Genomic DNA, 19,568 nt, shown 5'->3' with positions numbered 1-19,568 from the left:
TTGAAGAGTTTATTTGAACAGATATTTATTCAACTTGGGCTGTGACAAATCAGAAGTGGTTGAGTGCACTCCACCAACAAAAGCTCAGGGAGAGACTTTTATAATGAAAAGATGAAGTAAGGAAATTATTGATTGACTAAAACTTAAAGCCTAGTTGGCTGTTTGTGATTGGTTATTTCTATGCATTTTGATTTTGTAACCTTGGCGCATTTATGGGTTTAGTTTTTGGTTTGTTTACATATGCTGCCACAGCATTAGAGCTACATCAGTCTAATGTAGAGCAACATCAGCCTTCTTGTTTAATTTAACAATTCTTTAATTTTGATCATCCTCTCATATAGGAGAAATTAATAAAAAAAATTTTGTATTAGCACTCTCAGTTACTACCAGATAAAAATTGTTCTTGTCACATTGTAAAATTCATAGGTTATATTGTCAGATCCCTGGAAGAATTATTTTTTGCCATTCATATCATTGTCCATTTGTTTTTGTTTCTCAAAGCAGAGTGAGACCATCTATATACTGCTAGTGGCTGTGAACATGAAGAACTCTGAGAGAATATAGCACCCCAGGAGAATATGATGTTGACTATTAGGAGGATAACACCAAGAGACTGAAGTATAATTCCTTAGCCAAGGCCTTTATGAATCAAACCAGTTAATATTAAATAAATCAAAGAATGCTCCTGAAGGGACATCAATCTGTTTTAGTCAATTGGCTTTTTTGGTTAATTTATTTTATTTGCTAAAATACCAGAGGTGTTGATCCCAGAATAGCAAGAAGTATTTGCTATGGCACAGACTCCTTCTTGTTCAGTCAATAAGTAATCTAAAGAATTTATATTATCTAAGATCACCTTAGCAAGACAATCTAGGGATTTTTCTAGATTTATGCATTTATGGTCTGCAGTAGATTCAGCAGTATGTGCTTGAGTTAAGAAGCATTGTCTTCTTGTATATTAACAGAGAAAAAAAAGCAAGTAGCAAATAGACAAAAGGAATAAAGGTTTGGAGATGAAGATCTTGATCCATGATCCTGTGAGAACTGTGTATCACCAGATGCTGTTTGATTCTGAGAGAAGCCTCCATAGTCAATTTTAATTTTAGATCTTGGTGAGCAGCTCCAAGATCTTGGAGGAGCCATTTTTAATGGAAGGATATGGTCCCAAGTTTTAGTGGAGAGAAGGGATCAATAACGAATGTTTTTCCTGCCAATCTGATTTTGGTAAAGAAGGAACAGAATGAAACATCACCTTCCTTCCTCTCTTGACCAAACACCACAGATGGGAGAAATGACTTTAGAAGGAATTCTAACCCTTTGCTGTCTCCTGCCAATTTTCCTAAGATGCAGTCTGTGGATTCCAGAGTGAGTGAAGTATAACAGCAGGTCTCATTCTGGTCACCAGAAACCGTACAAGAGAAAAAATATTTTTCCTCTTACCTAAATAGTGAGTATCTGGCTGAGACCCCTTTTTGTCTATAATACCTTATATATAGATAAGCTTATCTAGGTTAGAAGTTCTCCACTGTGGCCACTGTAATTCAGGATTATCTTTGCTAAGGTTAATCTACTTGTTCCACCTTAAAACTCGATTTTATTCACCAGAGGTCTCACACTTGACTCAGTCCAGTTAAGTGAAACAGCCTGACCCAGCTCCAGTCTGGTTTCATCAGATCCAGTCTAACCCCAGACTTGGTCTGGTTTTTCAGTTGGATCCAGTCCAACTCCATTTTCCAGACTCAGTCATGAAAATGAAATGATCAATTAAAGCCCATCATCCAGAAACTGCAGAATTAGGATCCAGGATCCCAGAGGGACTTATCTGAGACTGTGAGAGGTAGTGAGAAAGCAGTGAGCTCGAGGGTTTCGACAGATACCTACACTCGGTTGCTCATTTCTTCTGACACCAACTGCTAAATGACAAACAGAAGCCTATTAATTTTTTTAAGAATTTATTTAAACAAAATTTAATTTGAATCAGGCAGCGCCGTAACAGAAGTTGTTAGAAGCGCTCTCTGAATATAAACTTTAGAATCAGCATCTATTAGAGTTGTCCAAAAAAGAAAGAAAGAAGAAAGAAAAAAAGAAGAAAGAAGAAAGAAGAAAGAAAGAAAGAAAGAAAGAAAGAAAGAAAGAAAGAAAGAAAGAAAGAAAGAAAGAAAGAAAGAAAGAAAGAAAGAAAAAGAAAGGAAGGAAGGATGGAAGGTAGGTTTGGATTTTTTAAATAGATTTTATTGAATCTACAATATAATTTATTATCCAATTATCCAAAATAATTTGGAGACAATATACAAATATACGTATTAACATTATTGAGGTTCCTAACCAGTTAACACAATGCATCTCTCTACTTATTTAAATAATCTTTATTTTTATTAAGCAATATTTTATAATTTATAGTATACAAACCTTTCAATGATTTTGTCAGGCATATGCTTATTTTGTTTTTATATTTGTGACTTTTAGATGGCATAATATTTTTAAATTTCATTTCTTATTTTATTAAAATAAAATTGACTTGTATATTGCTTTGAATTATCTGATACCACTTAACTTATTGGTTAGTTGTAGTAGCTTCTAATAGATTTTTCAAATTTTTATTTTTTAAAAAGATTTATTTATTTGAGAGAGAGGGAGGGAGAGAGAGAGAGAGGGAGAGAGGAGAGAGAGGGAGAGAGAAAGAAAGAGAGCACATAGAAGCAGGGGAGGAGGAGAGGAGACAAGCAAACTCCGCTGAATAGACAGCCCATGTGAGGCTCAATTCCAGGACCCTGAGATCATGTACTGAGCTGAAACCAAGAGCCAGTCACTTAACCAAATGAGCTACCCAGGTGCCTTGATTTGGGGAATTCTTTTTTTTTTTTTTTTTAAGATTTGTATTTATTTATTCATGAGAGACAGAGAGAGACAGAGAGAGAGAGAGAGAGAGAGAGAGGAGAGAGGCACAGGCAGAGGGAAGAAGCAGACTCCATGCTGGGAGCCTGACGTGGGACTCAATCTGGGGTCTCCAAGATCACGCCCTGGCCCCAAGGCAGGTACTAAATCGCTGAGCCACCGGGGCTGCCCCTGGGGGATTTTTTTTTTTTTTAAGATTTATTTATTTATTTATTTATTTATTTATTTATTTATTTATTTATTTATTTATTTATGATAGACATAGAGAGAGAGAGAGAGAGAGAGAGAGGCAGAGACACAGGAGGAGGGAGAAGCAGGCTCCATGCAGGGAGCCGGACGTGGGACTTGATCCCAGGACCCCAGGATTGCGCCCTGGGCCAAAGGCAGGTGCCAAACCGCTGAGCCACACAGGGATCCCCTCACCTTATTTTTATACCTGCTAGCTCCATTTCCTAATCTCCCATTTGCTCCTGAATTCACACTAATAAAACATCTACCACTATATGCATCTACAGTTACTCTTGTTAAGAAGAACTCAATAACCATCACTTTTAAAATTTCAAATTCACTCCATGTATTTTCTCATTTTATTTTTTTAAGATTTTATTTATTTGTTCATGAGAGACACAGAGAGAGATGGAAAAGACAAAGGCAGAAGGAGAAGCAGGATCCATGCAGGGAGCCCGGTTTGGGACTTGATCCCAGGACCCTGGGATCATGCCCTGAACCAAAGACAGATGCTCAACCACAGAGCTACCCTGGTGTCCCTATTTTCTCATTTTAGTTTCTTAGCAGTTTTTGTCCAAGTAGAAAATTGTATATTTTTAATTTTTTTACTCTTGATTTCTGTGTTGTGCCTCTTAAATATAATTTTCAAATCATCTTCATTCCTATTATCCTCAATAAATACTTAAAAATCTAGAGCTAAGAACCTGATGCTTATACACAATGGATATTATAAGTCGCTGTTGGATATTCATTAGAGTGTTGCATATCTATTATATTTAAGTACTATGTGACATCTATTAGCTTACTGATTCTTACTGAGTAAACTTTCAATATACTGTGTGGAGGAGATTCTTGTAATAATGCAATTTTTTTACAAAGTAAGTAGCCAATAAATGATTATTGAATTGAATGGATTAAGCTACAAAATTTTATGATTCTGCTCTTTACTACCATTTCATACTAGATTTTATTTATAGGAGTGTGGCTTATTTAGCATATTAGTTTGCAAAAAGTTTTTCGTTTCTCTTTTCTTGTATAGAAGTTCTGTTGTACTATGGATAGGCATTTTTTTCTTTAATATATAATTACATTATATCCATATTAGCCTACTTTTCAGGTCATGCATTTGGAAAATTAAGCTATGTGATATAACTGTCACAAACTAAAATCTTATATTTGCAAAAGCTATTTCTTCATTGATAATAAACATATCTAAAATAAATACAGAAGTAGAAATCAACATCTGAATTATATGTTCTATGAAAACAGTTGTTTTACTCAGTTTTCTTAAACCATATAAATACTGCATTAAATTATTCTGAAACTCCTAGTAATTTTCAAATCACAAATACATACAAGAATATACAAGAAACTTGTAAAACTATTGGGGAAAAAATCTAAAATGGAGTAATTAAATGTACAATGCAAAACTATATTTCTGTTCATATTTAATTTTACCTATTATAGATATTTTACTATTTTGATCTATTCACATCAATTCACAGTGAAAAGAATTTCATTCATCTACAATAATCTCATTAAATGAAACAGGATAAATTTCATTCAGGTTCAGATTAATACAATTGGATGTGCATTGATGTTTTGGAGTTTCTGATGGAAATTTGTTTTAAGCAAGTTGCAATAATCCAATTTCATTTTGACAACTTACTGCTAAATGTCACTCAGGGATATTTCAAAATATTTTTTCAACTTCAAGAATAAAATTTTAAAGATAAAAATGGATAATATATATCTTTTATGTCAAAATCATTCGTTCTAAATTTGAGTAAACTGTTTCACAGAGGGAATAAGTAATGTGCTTAGTCACACAGCTAATGGAAATATAAAATTGAAAAATAATTTTTTGATGTGACTGCATTTTAATGTGTATTGCTTAGCAGCAAGGAAACCATGTGAAGAGGAATTTGAAAGTGGAAATGAGTCTTTTAAATACAAGGTTAAAGTAACTTTACAGAAAGGAATCATGAGTTAGAGATTATTTCTTTTTATTTTTCCATAGTCTCTACTCCAAGGACTTTGTCATTAGATTCTTGTTTTATCTATCAATCTAAGATTAAAGGAAGCCATGTCTTCCTGGTACTGCCTGCATAAGTAATAGCATTGAGTTTTCTTATTTAAAAATTAGAGATGGCTCTGAGCCCATTGCCTCAAAGAAAAAGTTACAGAGTTATTTGGTGGAGCTGAAGGGATATTACTGTAAGTTCCTTTTAGGAAGTTTTAAGAGAATGTCCTCAAGATCTATTAACTCCCTATAGACTTAGATAATGTTTAAGAAGTAAAAGAACTTTTGAATATAATATGAGGGTAGCATTTCAGAATTGAGATGCATTAAAGACACTAAGAAGTACACTTTAAGAATAACCAGCAAAGCCGAATCCAAAATCAAAAGAATCCTCAGAACATGCATACACAGGTTAAAAAGCCAGTTTATAAAGTCATTCACAAGAATATGTTAAATGTTTTTTTTCCCACAAACATGTGCCATGTGAAAGAAAATGATGAATAAATAAGATTCATTCTTTGTACTAGTAATCATCCATTCCAAATTAATCAAGTCTTTAGTGTCTGATAATACTTTAGATACTAGTTGCACAATAGTAATTAATAAGACACAGCCCTCCTCCAATTGTTTCAAAATATGTAGAGAAATGTACATTTAAAAGTCCATGTATTATAATAAGAAATCTAGGAAGGAAAGTAGATAGATCATAAAGATGCAGAATAATAGATAATTATTTGGATGAGTTTTAAAGAAGCAATATAAGTTTTCCTAGTATATAACTGGACAATAGAATTTCAGTGACAGTGATGCAAAATGCACATTTACAGTTGGCGGGGAGAAAGCCTGTGGATTTAGAAAACTGCCTGGATAGATTCTGACATCTTAACATGAGCCTCCTAATGGAGACAGAGTTATGAGATCTTTGCCATCTAAATGTTGGAGATGTCTGATATAAAGTATGCAAATTTTAATATAGTGACTGAAAATAACATTTTTTGATATGTTAAAAAATCAGATTGAAGAGATGATATAATTCTGTGACTAAAAATAGACTTTGATTAGTTAAAAATGGAGCAAGTGGCTTAATTATTAAAATATAAAACTCTTTAGACTTTCCTATGACTTCCTAAGCACTTTGCCCAGGATATTTGTAATTCAAAGGTACTACCATTCTACAACATCGTGTCTTTCTGCCATCTTCATGATTCAGTCATTTCCTATACTGACCAGGGGCTATTTGTACCCAATTTGTTTTCATTGGTCAAATTGTTAAACAGGTTTTTGCCAGATAGCCCTGTCAAGTAGTATCATAGAAGCCAGTTGCTGTGATTATCCCAGATGTCTCTTTCTAGAGCCAAGTATTATGCTTTTTGCGTGTGTTTGTTTCTGGAATACAATTATCATTTTATAAAGCCTGCTGAGATATATCTATAGTTTTTATTCATATATATATGTATGATTAAAAAATAATCAAATGTTACTTGTAAAGTGTCCAGAAATTCTGAAATAATACACAAACTCCTTCTGGTATCCTCTAGTCCAAATCTGTGAAACTTTCATAGAATAAGCAAGAAACATTGGCTGTAGAATTTTGGCATATTGTAATTCCTGAACAACAAAGAAATGTTGAAACATCTTTCAAAGTACTAATGAACATACTTCATTGTGCTACAAATTGATAGAGCATCGCGTTTAAAAGCACTGATTCTGGATGCAGATGTCCTGGATTTAAGTTCTAGTTCATTCAATTTCTCCTTTTTTGACCTGTGACAATGCACTATATATATATATATATATATAATCTGCAAATCTGTATTTTAAAAAAAGAGAATAACAGTAATAATGTATCTATCTTATATTTGTGAGTTTTAAGAATCCATCAACATAAAATTTCAAGAGAGTGCTTTGCAAATGGTAAGAACACCTAAACGTTAATATTCAGTTAAAATATATAAAACACAAAATACAGAGTGTAAGTCACTTGATATTCAGTTTTTCTAGTTATATTTATTTCATTTCTTCATTCATGCAGATAAAATTATTCATTTTTCAAGTCATTCCTAATTGACATATCAATAAGAACAATAGCATGTACATAATAAGCAGTTAATAAAATGAAGTATGTATGAATAAATGTATCAATCAGTGTGAAATGAACTCATGTTCACTAATTCACTGTTATTCAGGATATGTTTATCAGTCTATACAATTTTTAATCAGCCTAACTATGGGTCTATTAAAAAATAATAAAAGATTTCAATATATAGATACAAGAACATCAAAGAGCTCCAAATGAGATGATTAAATACATGTTAATGCTATTTATTTTTAATTTTAGTTATTATTAACAATAATACCAGATGCAAAAAAGAAAACACATCATAGCCAAAAAGCTAGAAAGCACAACAGATGATAGCCAGAGATAAAAGAAAGTGCTGGCAGGAAACAAAACTAAAAACATAAGCAGAGAAAAAAAAAATAAGCAGAAAACATGCAAACTAGAATTCATATATGAATGACTTCTTCTAAGGATTGAAATGGGGAAAAAAATAAACAAAGCCAACTCTGTCTACTTAGAATCCTATCACAGGCAAAAATATATTTCAAAAAAGAAGTTAAATAAATACCATGTACAGGCACCCGGGGTGGGGGTGGGGGGGTGGCGCAGCGGTTTATACCGCCTTCAGCCCAGGGCGTGATTCTGGAGACCTGGAATCGAGTCCCACGTTGGGCTCCCTGTGTGGAGCCTGCTTCTCCCTCTGCCTGTGTCTCTGCCCCGCCCCCCGTGTCTCTCATTAATCTTTAAAAAAAAATACAATGTAAGAGAAGCAAAATGTGAGAGTATATAATTTCAGTGTATCAGTGACACAAGAAAAGTTAAAGAAAATTCTTCATTCAGTTTGACATGACAAACTTACATCTACCAGACATGAGGAGTGCTGAAGATACTAAGAGATAAACATAAAATATCTTTTTAATTTTAATTGCTATAAAAAATAAGGGACTATCTGAAAATAGTAATCACATACTATGGTGTTTGCTATGTATGCAAAATAAAATGTATGCAAAATAAAATATTACAGAGGATGATAGGAATTTATACATGAAGTAATAATATCATTTCAAGATTATCATTTCTAAATTATTTAAAAGTTGAATATAACAAATAACATATATATTAATCTAAAGATAGCCATTATCTTAAAAAGGTACAACTTATTAGTAATAATAGAAATACAGTAGAATCTTTTAAAAATATTTGAATAAGCCAGAAAAATTCAGAATAAGAGAAGAAAAACAAGGAACAGATGGAAGAGGAAAAAATTAGCAATATAGGAGATCTAAATTGAGCCATATGAATAATCACAGTAACTATAAATAATCTAAAATACTCCAAATAGAGCTTTTCAAATTTGATAAATAACAAGTACCACCGAGGGTACTTATCTAAGACACTTATTTGTTTGAAAGATTAACATAGGTTCAAAGAAATCATCAAGAAGATATAAGAATTTAAAATATATGAACCTAAACCAGAAGTTCAAAATGTAGCAAAAACTAATTCAACTGAAAGGAAAAATAGATTTGGGACCTCCATATTTCTCTTTAAGTAATTGATAAAACAAATAGACAAAAAAATCTCTACAGGGTTGCCTAGGTTGCCCAGTGGTTATGCATCTACCTTTGGCTCAGGTCGTGATCCTGGGGTCCTGGAATCAAGTCCCGCATCAAGCTCTCCACAAGGATCCTGCTTCTCCCTCTGCCTATGTCTCTGCCTCTCTGTGTCTCTCGTGAATAAATCAGTAAAATCTTAAAAAAAAAAAACAAAACTCTACATGTAGAAGACCTGAAAAAAAAATTAAACTACTTAATCTAATTGCCATTTATAGAACACTCTACCAAACAACCCCAGAATTTCAAGTGTTTTTGGAACACATACCCATATAGGCCATATTCTTGGCTAAAAATAAATGTCATCAAACAAAATAAATCAAACTGTGTATATTTTCTGACAACATAAAATTAAATAAAAAGTAATAATGTTAAAGTATCTGGTAAATACCCAAATAATTAGAAATTAAATAACATTCATCCAAATAACCTGTTGGACAAAGGAAAAATCAAGAGAGAAATCAGACAATAGTTTGGTAATGAAAAAAATATTTTGGAATTCAGCTCAGTAGGAGAAATCGGAATCATTAATTACATTTACTAGAAAACAAAAATCTGAGTTGTCAAACCTTGTAAACAAGGTCCCATGAGTGATATCAAAATTATTACTCTAGAAAGTATTAGTTTTGATTACTTTAATCTAATTCCCTATTTTATTTATTTTAACCAAATTTCATCAGTCCTTTCTATTGATTCTCAGTACAAAAATTAACTTTTATTTGAGGCTTACTCATTACACTAAGATCTAAATCCAGGGGTCCTGGATTTTTTTCATAACTTTATTTTTTAGAGCAGTTTTAGAGTCACACAAAATTGAGGGAAGGTCAGAGATTTCCCATATAATCCTGCCCCCACACATGCATAGCCTCCCTCATTACCATAATCTTCCACCAGAGTGGAACATTTGTTATAATTTATGAACCTACATTGACTGATCATTATCCTCCAAAGTCCAAAGTTTAAGTTACAGTTCAAACTTTGTGTTGTACATTCTATCGGTTTGGACAAATATATAATGGTATATGTGGCATTCTACTGAGTATTTTCACTGCTCTAAAAATTCTCTGTGCTCTTCCTATTCCTCCCTATGCCACTCCAAACCACTGATATTTAACTGTCTAAACAGTTTTGATTTTTTTCAGAATGTCATGTATTTGGAATTATATATAATGCATGATTACTGCATTACTTTCCTGGGAAAGTAATACAAAAATGAAGAAATGTAACTTTAAAACAAACTACTTAAAACTACTTATATTAGTGACTGTTTCAAAAAGAAATGTATCTACCATTGTTGTCACAGTTTAGGAGCAAATCTGTAATGATTTGTGACTTAATGCCATGTCAAATACTTTTATTGGACATATATATGCAAATCCATTAAAGAAAAAAGTTTCTCAAGCATACCATGATTCCTAAATTAATTTTTGAGGAAGGTATGAATGACAACTACAAAACTTTCTTTTTCTGGTTCTATAGCTATTGCATAAAAAAGAATGCTCTTTGGAAATAAGTGCCAACAAATCTAATGACATGTGAATATTATTCCATGTTTTGAAGAATATGTTTACAGTTTACACTATTTGAACATACTAGTACAAAATTGTATTGTATAAAATGTAAGACTGCATATAATAATTTCTCTGTCAAAGTATCATTTAAGCTTATTTCAACAAATATCACCCACCCATTATAAGATTAAATATAAAATATTTAGCTTAGCCTGGAGATTTTATAAGAATGCTAGTAATTATCACAGCCTTACAACATAATAAAATTAACATGTTTGATTTCTTCTTAGACATGCTTGAGGAGATTATATGCATTAAATTCATGTATCTATTACATTTTTATATAATAAATATTGTTATTTATGTTACAATATGATTGAAAATGAGGTGCATAAAAAAAGTACAATTCAAAGTCACAGAGTTAATAAGTTGTTTTTTTAACTGTTTCAAAAGCTGGTTTCCACATACTTAAACTCTGAACTCTGTAAAACTGACCCTATTATTTTTTTTCTGAAATATTTCTTTATAAAGATTTATTTATTTGAGAGAGAGAAAGCGAGCACGGGGAGGGGGGCAGAGAAAGGAGAGAGAGAATCTCTAGCAGGCTTCCCACTGAGTGCAGAACCCTACGTGGGGCTCATTCTAGAACTCTGAGATCATGACCTAAGCCAAAAATCAAGAGTCAGACTCTACTCACTGAGCCACCCAGGTGCCCCTATAGTACTTGTTTCTATTTCATTCTCTGAAGGCTCTTCACCACTACAAGTGAGACAGATTTCAGTGGGAGAATTATCAATAATACATTTTTTATACTACTGCTGAGAAGTCACGTTTTCCTAAATGTATATTTAATGTGTTTAGTTCTATGCAATAAATATTTTTTCATCCATTCTACGTTCCAGGCAGTACACTTGGTAATGGAGATATAAACAGGCATTGTCTCTTTTTCCTAAGATCTGACTGCCTGGTGAGCAAGACAGATAATCAAAATATAATTTCAATATACTATAGCAAGATCAATAATAAAAAAGAGCTTGACTGAAATTGCATTATTCAGGGTAAAAAAGCTAGGATTGTTTTTTCTATCTAAATTTTGCTAAATTACTGAGGTTTGGAGTTATTATTGCACTATAATTTATCATACCTGGGGCACCTTGGTGGCCCAGTGGTTGAGGTCTGCCTTTGGCTCAGATCGTAATCCCACGGTCCTGGGATTGAGTCCCACATCGGGCTCCCCACAGACAGCCTGCTTCTCCTCCTGCCTTTGTCTCTGTGTCTCTCTTTCTGTCTCTCATGAATAAATAAATAAAACGATTAAAAATTATCATACCTCATAGAAAAAATGTAGAATTTTTAAAAATCTAAATCAAATATAAGCAAACATTTTCTGTAAAGGGCCAGATGACAAATATTAGATTTTGTGGGCCGTTCTGTCATATATTCTACTTTAATAATTATTATTAATAATTTTGCTTTCTTAGAATTTCTTAGAATTGTTTCTTAGAATTTATTTTTTATTTTTTCTCTTCTTTTTTCTATATTTCTTTTTTCATTTGGTTTTATTGAAGTTCAGTTTGCTAACATATAGTATAACACTCAGTGCTCGTCCCATCAAGTGCCCTCCTCCATCTCCATCACCCAGTTATCCAACCCCTACCCACCTTCCTTCCACAATCCTTTGCTACTTTCCCAAAGTTAGGAGTCTCTCATGGTTTGTCTTCCTCTCTAATTTTTCCCACTCAGTTCCCCTCCTTTCCCTTATAATCCCTTTCACTATTTCTTATATTCCCCATATGAGTGAAACCATATGATGATTGTCCTTCTCCGATTGACTTATTTCACTCAGCATAATACCCTCCAGTTCCATCCATGTCAAAGCAAATTCAGAAAGGTATTCCAAATTCGCTTTGGGAAAGTATTCTTCCTTTCTGATGGCTGAGTAATATTCCATTGTATATATATAATATATTATATATTAATATATAATAATATATAATATATGCCATATATATTATATATATAAAAGAAGATATGGTATATATACATATATATGTATACCATATCTTCTTTACCCATTCATTTGTCGAAGGATATCGTGGCTCCTTCCTTAGTTTTGCTATTGTGGACACTGCTGTTATGAACATGGGGTGCAGGTGTTCCAGTGTTTCACAACATCAGTAACTTTGGGGTAAATATCCAGTAGTGCAATTGCTGGGTCGTAGGGTACCTCTATCTTTAAATTCTTCAGGAACCTCTACACTGTTTTCCAGAGTGGCTGTACCAGTTTGCATTCCCACCAACAGTGCAAGAGGGTTCCCCTTTCTCCACATCCTCTCTAACATTTGTTGTTTCCTGCCTTGTTAATTTTCACCATTCTCACTGGTATGAGGTCGTAGCTCATTGTGGTTTTGATTTTCCCTGATGGCAAGTGATGCAGAACATTTTCTTCATGTGCTTGTTGGCCACGTGTATGTCTTCTTTGGAGAAAATTCTGTTAATGTCTTCTACCCATTTCATGATTGGGCTTTTTGTTTCTTGTGTGTTGAGTTTGATAAGATCTTAAATATTAGCTCTTTATCTGATACGTCATTTGCAAATATCTTCTCCCATTCTGTAGGTTGTCTTTTAGTTTCGTTGACTGTTTCTTTTGCTGTGCAGAAGCTTTTTGTCCTGATTAAGTGCCAATACTTCATTTTTGCTTTTGTTTCCTTTGTCTTTATAGATATATCTTGCAAGAAGTTACTGTGGCCGAGTTCAAAAGGTTGATGCCTGTGTTCTCCTCTAGGATTTTGATGGATTCTTGTTTCATATTTAGATCTTTCAACCATTTTAAGTTTATCTTTGTGTATGATGTAAGAGAATGGTCCAGTTTCATTCTTCTGGATGTGGCTGTCAAATTTTCCCAATTGTCCATTTATTGAAGAAACTGTCCTTTATCCAATGGATAGTCTTTCCTGCTTTGTCGAATATTAGTTGACTATAGAGTTGAGGGCCCATTTCTGGGTTTTCTATTCTTTTCCATTTATCTATTTTTTTTAATAAATTTATTTTTTATTGGTGTTCAATTTGCCAACTTACAGAATAACACCCAGTGCTCATCCCGTCAAGTTCCCCCCTCAGTGCCCATCACCCATTCACCACCACCCCCTGCCCTCCTCCCCTTCCACCACCCCTAGTTCGTTTCCCAGAGTTAGGAGTCTTTATGTTCTGTCTCCCTTTCTGATATTTCCCACACACTTCTTCTCCCTTCCCTTATATTCCCTTTCACTATTATTTGTATTCCCCAAATGAATGAGACCATATAATATTTGTCCTCCGATTGACTTACTTCACTCAGCATAATACCCTCCAGTTTCATCCACGTTGAGCAAATGGTGGGTATTTGTCGTTTCTAATGGCTGAGTAATATTCCATTATATACATAAACCAAATCTTCTTTATCCATTCATCTTTCAATGGACACCGAGGCTCCTTCCACAGTTTGGCTATTGTGGACATTGCTGCTAGAAACATCGGGTTGCAGGTGTCCTGGCATTTCATTGCATCTGTATCTTTGGAGTAAATTCCCAACAGTGCAATTGCTGGGTCGTAGGGCAGGTCTATTTTTAACTCTTTGAGGAACCTCCACACAGTTTTCCAGAGTGGCTGCACCAGTTCATATTCTCACCAACAGTATAAGAGGTTTCCCTTTTCTCCACATCCTCTCCAACATTTGTGGTTTCCTGCCTTGTTAATTTTCCCCATTCTCACTGGTGTGAGGTGGTATCTCATGGTGGTTTTGGTTTGTATTTCCCTGATGGCCAGTGATGCAGAGCATTTTCTCATGTGCACGTTGACCATGTCTATGTCTTCCTCTGTGAGATTTCTCTTCATAACTTTTGCCCATTTCATGATTGGATTGTTTGTTTCTTTGGTGTTGAGTTTAATAAGTTTTTTATAGATCTTGGAGACTAGCCCTTTATCTGATATGTCATTTGCAAATATCTTCTCCCATTCTGTAGGTTGTCTTTGAGTTTTGTTGACTGTATCCTTTGCTGTGCAAAAGCTTCTTATCTTGATGAAGTCCCAATAATTCATTTTTGCTTTTGTTTCTTTTGCCTTCGTGGATGTATCTTGCAAGAAGTTACTGTGGCTGAGTTCAAAAAGGGTGTTGCCGGTGTTCTCCTCTAGGATTTTGATGGAATCTTGTCTCACATTTAGATCTTTCATCCATTTTGAGTTTATCTTTGTGTATGGTGGAAGACAGTGGTCTAGTTTCATTCTTCTGCATATGGATGTCCAATTTTCCCAGTACCATTTATTGAAGAGACTTTCTTCCAATGGATAGTCTTTCCTCCTTTATCGAATATTAGTTGACCATAAAGTTCAGGGTCCACTTCTGGGTTCTCTATTCTGTTCCATTGATCTATATGTCTGTTTCTGTGCCAGTACCAGTTCCATTTATCTATGTGTCTGTTTTTGTGCCAGTATCATGCTGTCTTGATGATTAGAAGTTTTCAATACAGCCTGAAATCTGGCATTGTGATGCTCCCAACATTGATTTTCTTTTTCAGTATTCCTCTGACTATTCGGGGTCTTTTCTGATTCCATACACATCTTAAGATTATTTGTTCCAACTCTGTGAAGAAAATCCATGGTATTTTGATAGGGATTGCATTGAATGTGTAAATTGCCCTGGGTAACATGGACATTTTCACTATATTAATTCTTCCAATCCATGAGCATGGAATGTTTTTCCATCTCTTCCAACTCTTCTTTCAGAAGTGTTCTGTAGTTTTTAGGGTATAGATCCTTTACCTCCTTGGTTAGGTTTATTCCTAGGTATCTTATGGTTTTGGGTACAATTATAAATGGGATTAATTTATTAATTTATTTTTCTTCTTACATTGATTATTTTACAAGTGTTGAACCACGTTTTCATCTTGGGGATAAACCCCACTTGGTCCTGGTGAATAATTCTCTTTATGTACTGTTGGATCCTATTGGCCAGTATTTCGTTGAGATCTCATTTTTGCATCCATGTTTATCAGGTATATTGGTCTATAATTCTTCTTTTTGATGAGGTCTTTGGTTTCGGAATCAAGGTAATGCTGGCCTCATACAATGAGTTTGGAAGTATTCCCTCCTTATCTATCCTTCGAAACAGCTTTTGTAGAATAGGTATTATTTCTTTTTAAACATTTGATAGAATTCCTCTGGGAAGCCATATGGACCTGGACTTTTGTGTCTTGGGAGGTTTTTGATGACTGTTTCAATTTCCCCACTGGTTATTGGCCTGTTCAGGTTTTCTATTTCTTCCTGTTCAGTTTTGGTAATTTGTAGTTTTCCAGAAATGAATCCATTTCTTCTAGATTGCTTAATTTGTTGGCATATAGCTGCTCATAATACATTTTTAAAATTATTTGTATTTCCTTAGTATTGGTTGTGATCTCTCCTCTTTCATTCATGATTTTATTAATTTGAGTCTTTTTTATTTTTAATAAAGCTGGTTAGGGTTTTATCTATCTTATTAATTCTTTCAAAGTACCAACTCCTGGTTTTGTTGATCTAATCCACAGTTCTAGTCTCAATTTCATTGAATTCTGCTCTAATCTTTATTATCTCTCTTCCTCCACTTGGTGTAGGTTTTACTTGCTTCTTTCTCTGATTCCTTTAGGTGCCAGGTTAGTTTGTGTATTTGATTTTTTTTCCAATTTTTTTTTAATTTTTATTTATTTATGATAGTCACAGAGAGAGAGAGAGGCGCAGAGACACAGGCAGAGGGAGAAGCAGGCTCCATGCACCGGGAGCCCGATGTGGGATTCGATCCCGGGTCTCCAGGATCGCGCCCTGGGCCAAAGGCAGGCGCCAAACCGCTGTGCCACCCAGGGATCCCTTTTTTTCCAATTTTTTGAGGGAGGCTTGTATTGCGATGTATTTCCCTCTTAGGACTGCTTTTGCTGTATTCCCAAAATTTTGAACGTTTGTATTTTCATTTTCATTAGTTTACATGAATGTTTTAAATTCTTCTCTAGTTTCTTGGTTGACCCATTCATCTTTTAGTAGGATGCTCTTAACCTCCATGTGTTTGAGTTTCTTCCAAATTTCTTCTTGTGCTTGAGTTCTAGTTTTAAAGCACCATGGTCTGAAAATATGCAGGAGACAATCCCAATCTTTTGGTATCAGTTTTGAGATCTGATTTGTGACCCAGTATGTGGTGTAGTCTGGAGAAAGTTCCATGTTCACTTGAATAGAATGTGTATTCATTGTGTTTGGATGGAAAGTTCTGTATATATCTGTGAAATCTATTTGGTTCAGTGTATCATTCAAGGCCCTTGTTTCTTTGGTGATGCTTTGCTTAGAATATCTGTCATTTGCTGAAAGTGCCATGTTTAAGTCTCTTACTATTAGTGTATTAATATCTAGGTATCTCTTTACTTTGGTTATTAATTGATATATTTAGCAGCTCTCAATTAGGGGCATAAATATTCATGATTGTCAGGTCTTCTTATTGGATAGACCCTTTAAGTATGATATAGTGTCCCTCTTCATCTCTTACTATAGTCTTTGCTATAAACTTTTATTTATCTGATATGAAGATTGCTACCCCAGCTTTCTTTTGAGGGCCATTAGAATGGTAAATGGTTCTCCACCCCCTCATTTTCAGTTTTAAGGTGTCCTTAGATCTAAAGTGAGTCTCTTGTAGACAGCAGCAAACAGATGGCTCTTTTTTTTTTTTTTTATTCAGTCTGATACCATGCATCTTTTGATGGGATCATTTAGCCCATCCAAGTTCAGAGTAACTATTAAAAGATATGAATTTAGTGTCATTATATTACCTATTCAGTCCCTGTTTTTGTGGATTGTTTCTTTGGGCTCCTTCTTTCTTTTACAGAGTCCCCTTAATATTTCTTGCAGAGCCATTTTGGTGGTCACTTATTGTTTCAGTTTCTGCCTATCCTGGAAGCTCTTTTCTCTCCTCCTATACTGAATGACAGCTTTGCTAGATAAAGTATTTTTGGCTGCATGCTCTTCTCATTTAGTATCCTATATATATCATGCCAACCTTTTCTAGTCTGCCAGGTCTCTGTGGAGTTCTGCTATTAACCTGATTTTTTTCCCCATGTAAGTTAAGAATCTGTTCTCTCATGCTGACTTAAGAATTTTCTCTTTATCTTTGAAATTCACAAGTTTCACTATTAAATGTCGAGGTGTTGAATGGTTTTTTACTGATTTTTTTTTTTTTTTTTTGGAGGGGCAGTCCTATCTCTTGGATCTAGATGCCTGTTTCCTAACCCAGATTTGGGAAGTTTCAGCTATGAGTTGTTAAAATATACTTTGTGGTCCTCTCTCTCTCTCAGCCTCTTCTGGAATCCCAATTAGATGTATATTCTTCCTTCGCAAGCTATCATTTATTCCCTAAGCCTTTCCTCATGGGCTCTTGTTTCTTCTTTTTTCTCAGCTTCCTTCCTTACCATCAACTTGTCTTCTATGTCACTCACTCTTTCTTGCACTTCATTAATCCTAGCAGTTAGAACATCCAGTTTGGATTGCACTTTATTTATTTATTTATTTATTTATTCATTCATTCATTCATTCATTCATTTATGATTTTATTCATTTATGATTTTATTCATTTATGATTTTATTCATTTAATCATGAGAGACACAGACAGAAAGAGAGGCAGAGATACAGGTAGAGGGATAAGCAGACTCCATGCAGGGAGCCTGACGTGGGACTCGATCCAGCATCTCTAGGATTATACCCTGGGCTGCAGGAGATGCTAAACCTCTGAGCCACCCAGGCAGCCTTAATTTATTTTTAATTTCGGCCTGATTAGATCTCAATTTGGCAGTTATGAAGTCTCTAGATTGCTTTATGCTTGTTTTCAGAGCCACCAGTAGCTTTATAATTGTACTTCTGAATTGAATTTCTGACATTGTATTGAAATCCAAATCCTGTAACTCTGTGGCATGGAATAGTGTTTCTAGTTCTTTCTTTTGTGGTGAATTCTTCCTTTTAGTCATTTTGTCCAGCTCAGAGTGGCTTTATGAGTGCACTGAATCAAAAATATCAACCAGGATCTAAGTAAATACACCCTAGATTATTCTGAATTCGTCAGAGAACAGAAAATAAAATAAAAAGAACAGAACAAAATAAACCCAAAGGACCACTAAAATGTAAAGCAAATTTTAAAACAAAGTAGTAAAAATAAAAAGCCAAAAGCCAAATACAAAGAATAAGAACAAAGAAAAAGAAAGTAAAAAGAAAAAGACGAGAAAAGAAAACGGGGCGGGAGTATGGTGGTGGTGAGGAAGTGGTAGTGGAGATAGAATGTAGTCTACCTGAGGGGTCCTAGAGGGTGATCCTCTTGGTTCTTAGTGTATTTTGTTCTCTATGTTAGAAGATGCTAAATCCCAAATTTATATAAACCAGCAATATTTATATAAAGCCCCAACATTGACCACTAAACATAAACAAGATAAAAAAAGTGGGGCACAATCGGAAGGAAGAGTGAATATAATCTTGCAGAATGAACCAAAACAGTGTTCAACTTGGTTCTGGGTGTATGTTGGTTGTGTTTTAGAAGGTACTTACTTCCACCACTGTAAAACAAAATGAGGCAGAAAAAACAAATAACAAAAAACTAAAACCCATATCTCATATCTACCAAAATTAAATTGAATATGTTGGAGGGAATTCAGAAGTGAAAAATATATGTAAGACATGTAATTGTAGAAATATGAAAGTCAAAAAGGCAAAAACTGAAAAATGAAGAGCTGGTAAAATACTGTATTTAAGGTGAGAAAAGAGAAAAATATTGGAAATTTTTATGTAAATGATATAAAAATGAGTCATGAAGGAAAAAGAAAAAAAAAAAAGGACCCTCTAGTTTATATACTCTTTTCCCTCAGTCCTGAAGCTTTCCAGCGCTGCTTGGTTAATAAACTTGTTCTTCCCTTGTTCTTCCAGGGGGTCTTCTCGGGGAGGGGCTGCTGTGCTGATTCTCAAGTGTCTGTGCCTGGGCGGAGTTGTCCTGCCCCTTGCAGGTGCCAGGCTCAGTGGGAGCTGTTGACCCTGTGAGGCCTCTGTTCCCTGGTGGCCCTGCCTCTCCCAGCCACAAGGTGACACAAAGAGGAAAAACAACAATGGCAGTGGCCAGATTTCCAGCTCTGGAGTTGAGCTCCCTGTGAGTAACTAACTGTAGTCTCCCAGTCTACATTGGCCTAGATGCTCCTGGGGTCATGTGTGTGTGCAC

General features: G+C 34.5%; 1 long non-coding RNA gene across 27 annotated transcripts in view; it reads right to left on the bottom strand.

Annotated features, from left to right (window-relative positions):
• The window catches only part of LOC140607968 (uncharacterized), a 415,966-nt gene that overhangs the window by 319,056 nt on the left and 77,342 nt on the right, over window positions 1–19,568 (bottom strand). For 22 of the 27 annotated variants that reach the window (XR_012009889.1, XR_012009896.1, XR_012009894.1 and 19 more), the window contains exon 3: window positions 8,829–8,956. The exons of 3 other annotated variants lie outside the window; for them this stretch is intronic. This is a non-coding gene — a long non-coding RNA (uncharacterized lncRNA). Of the gene's footprint in view, window positions 1–7,029; window positions 7,947–8,828; window positions 8,994–19,568 lie in introns of those variants that run through there. 2 more of the 27 variants (XR_012009910.1, XR_012009895.1) reach the window with 2 other exon arrangements.

This window comes from Canis lupus, chromosome 17 (assembly GCF_048164855.1).
Source record: "Canis lupus baileyi chromosome 17, mCanLup2.hap1, whole genome shotgun sequence".
Lineage (NCBI taxonomy): Eukaryota > Metazoa > Chordata > Mammalia > Carnivora > Canidae > Canis > Canis lupus.
Note: the sequence above shows the minus strand (reverse complement) of the source record. Positions and strands in the feature narration are given on the sequence as shown.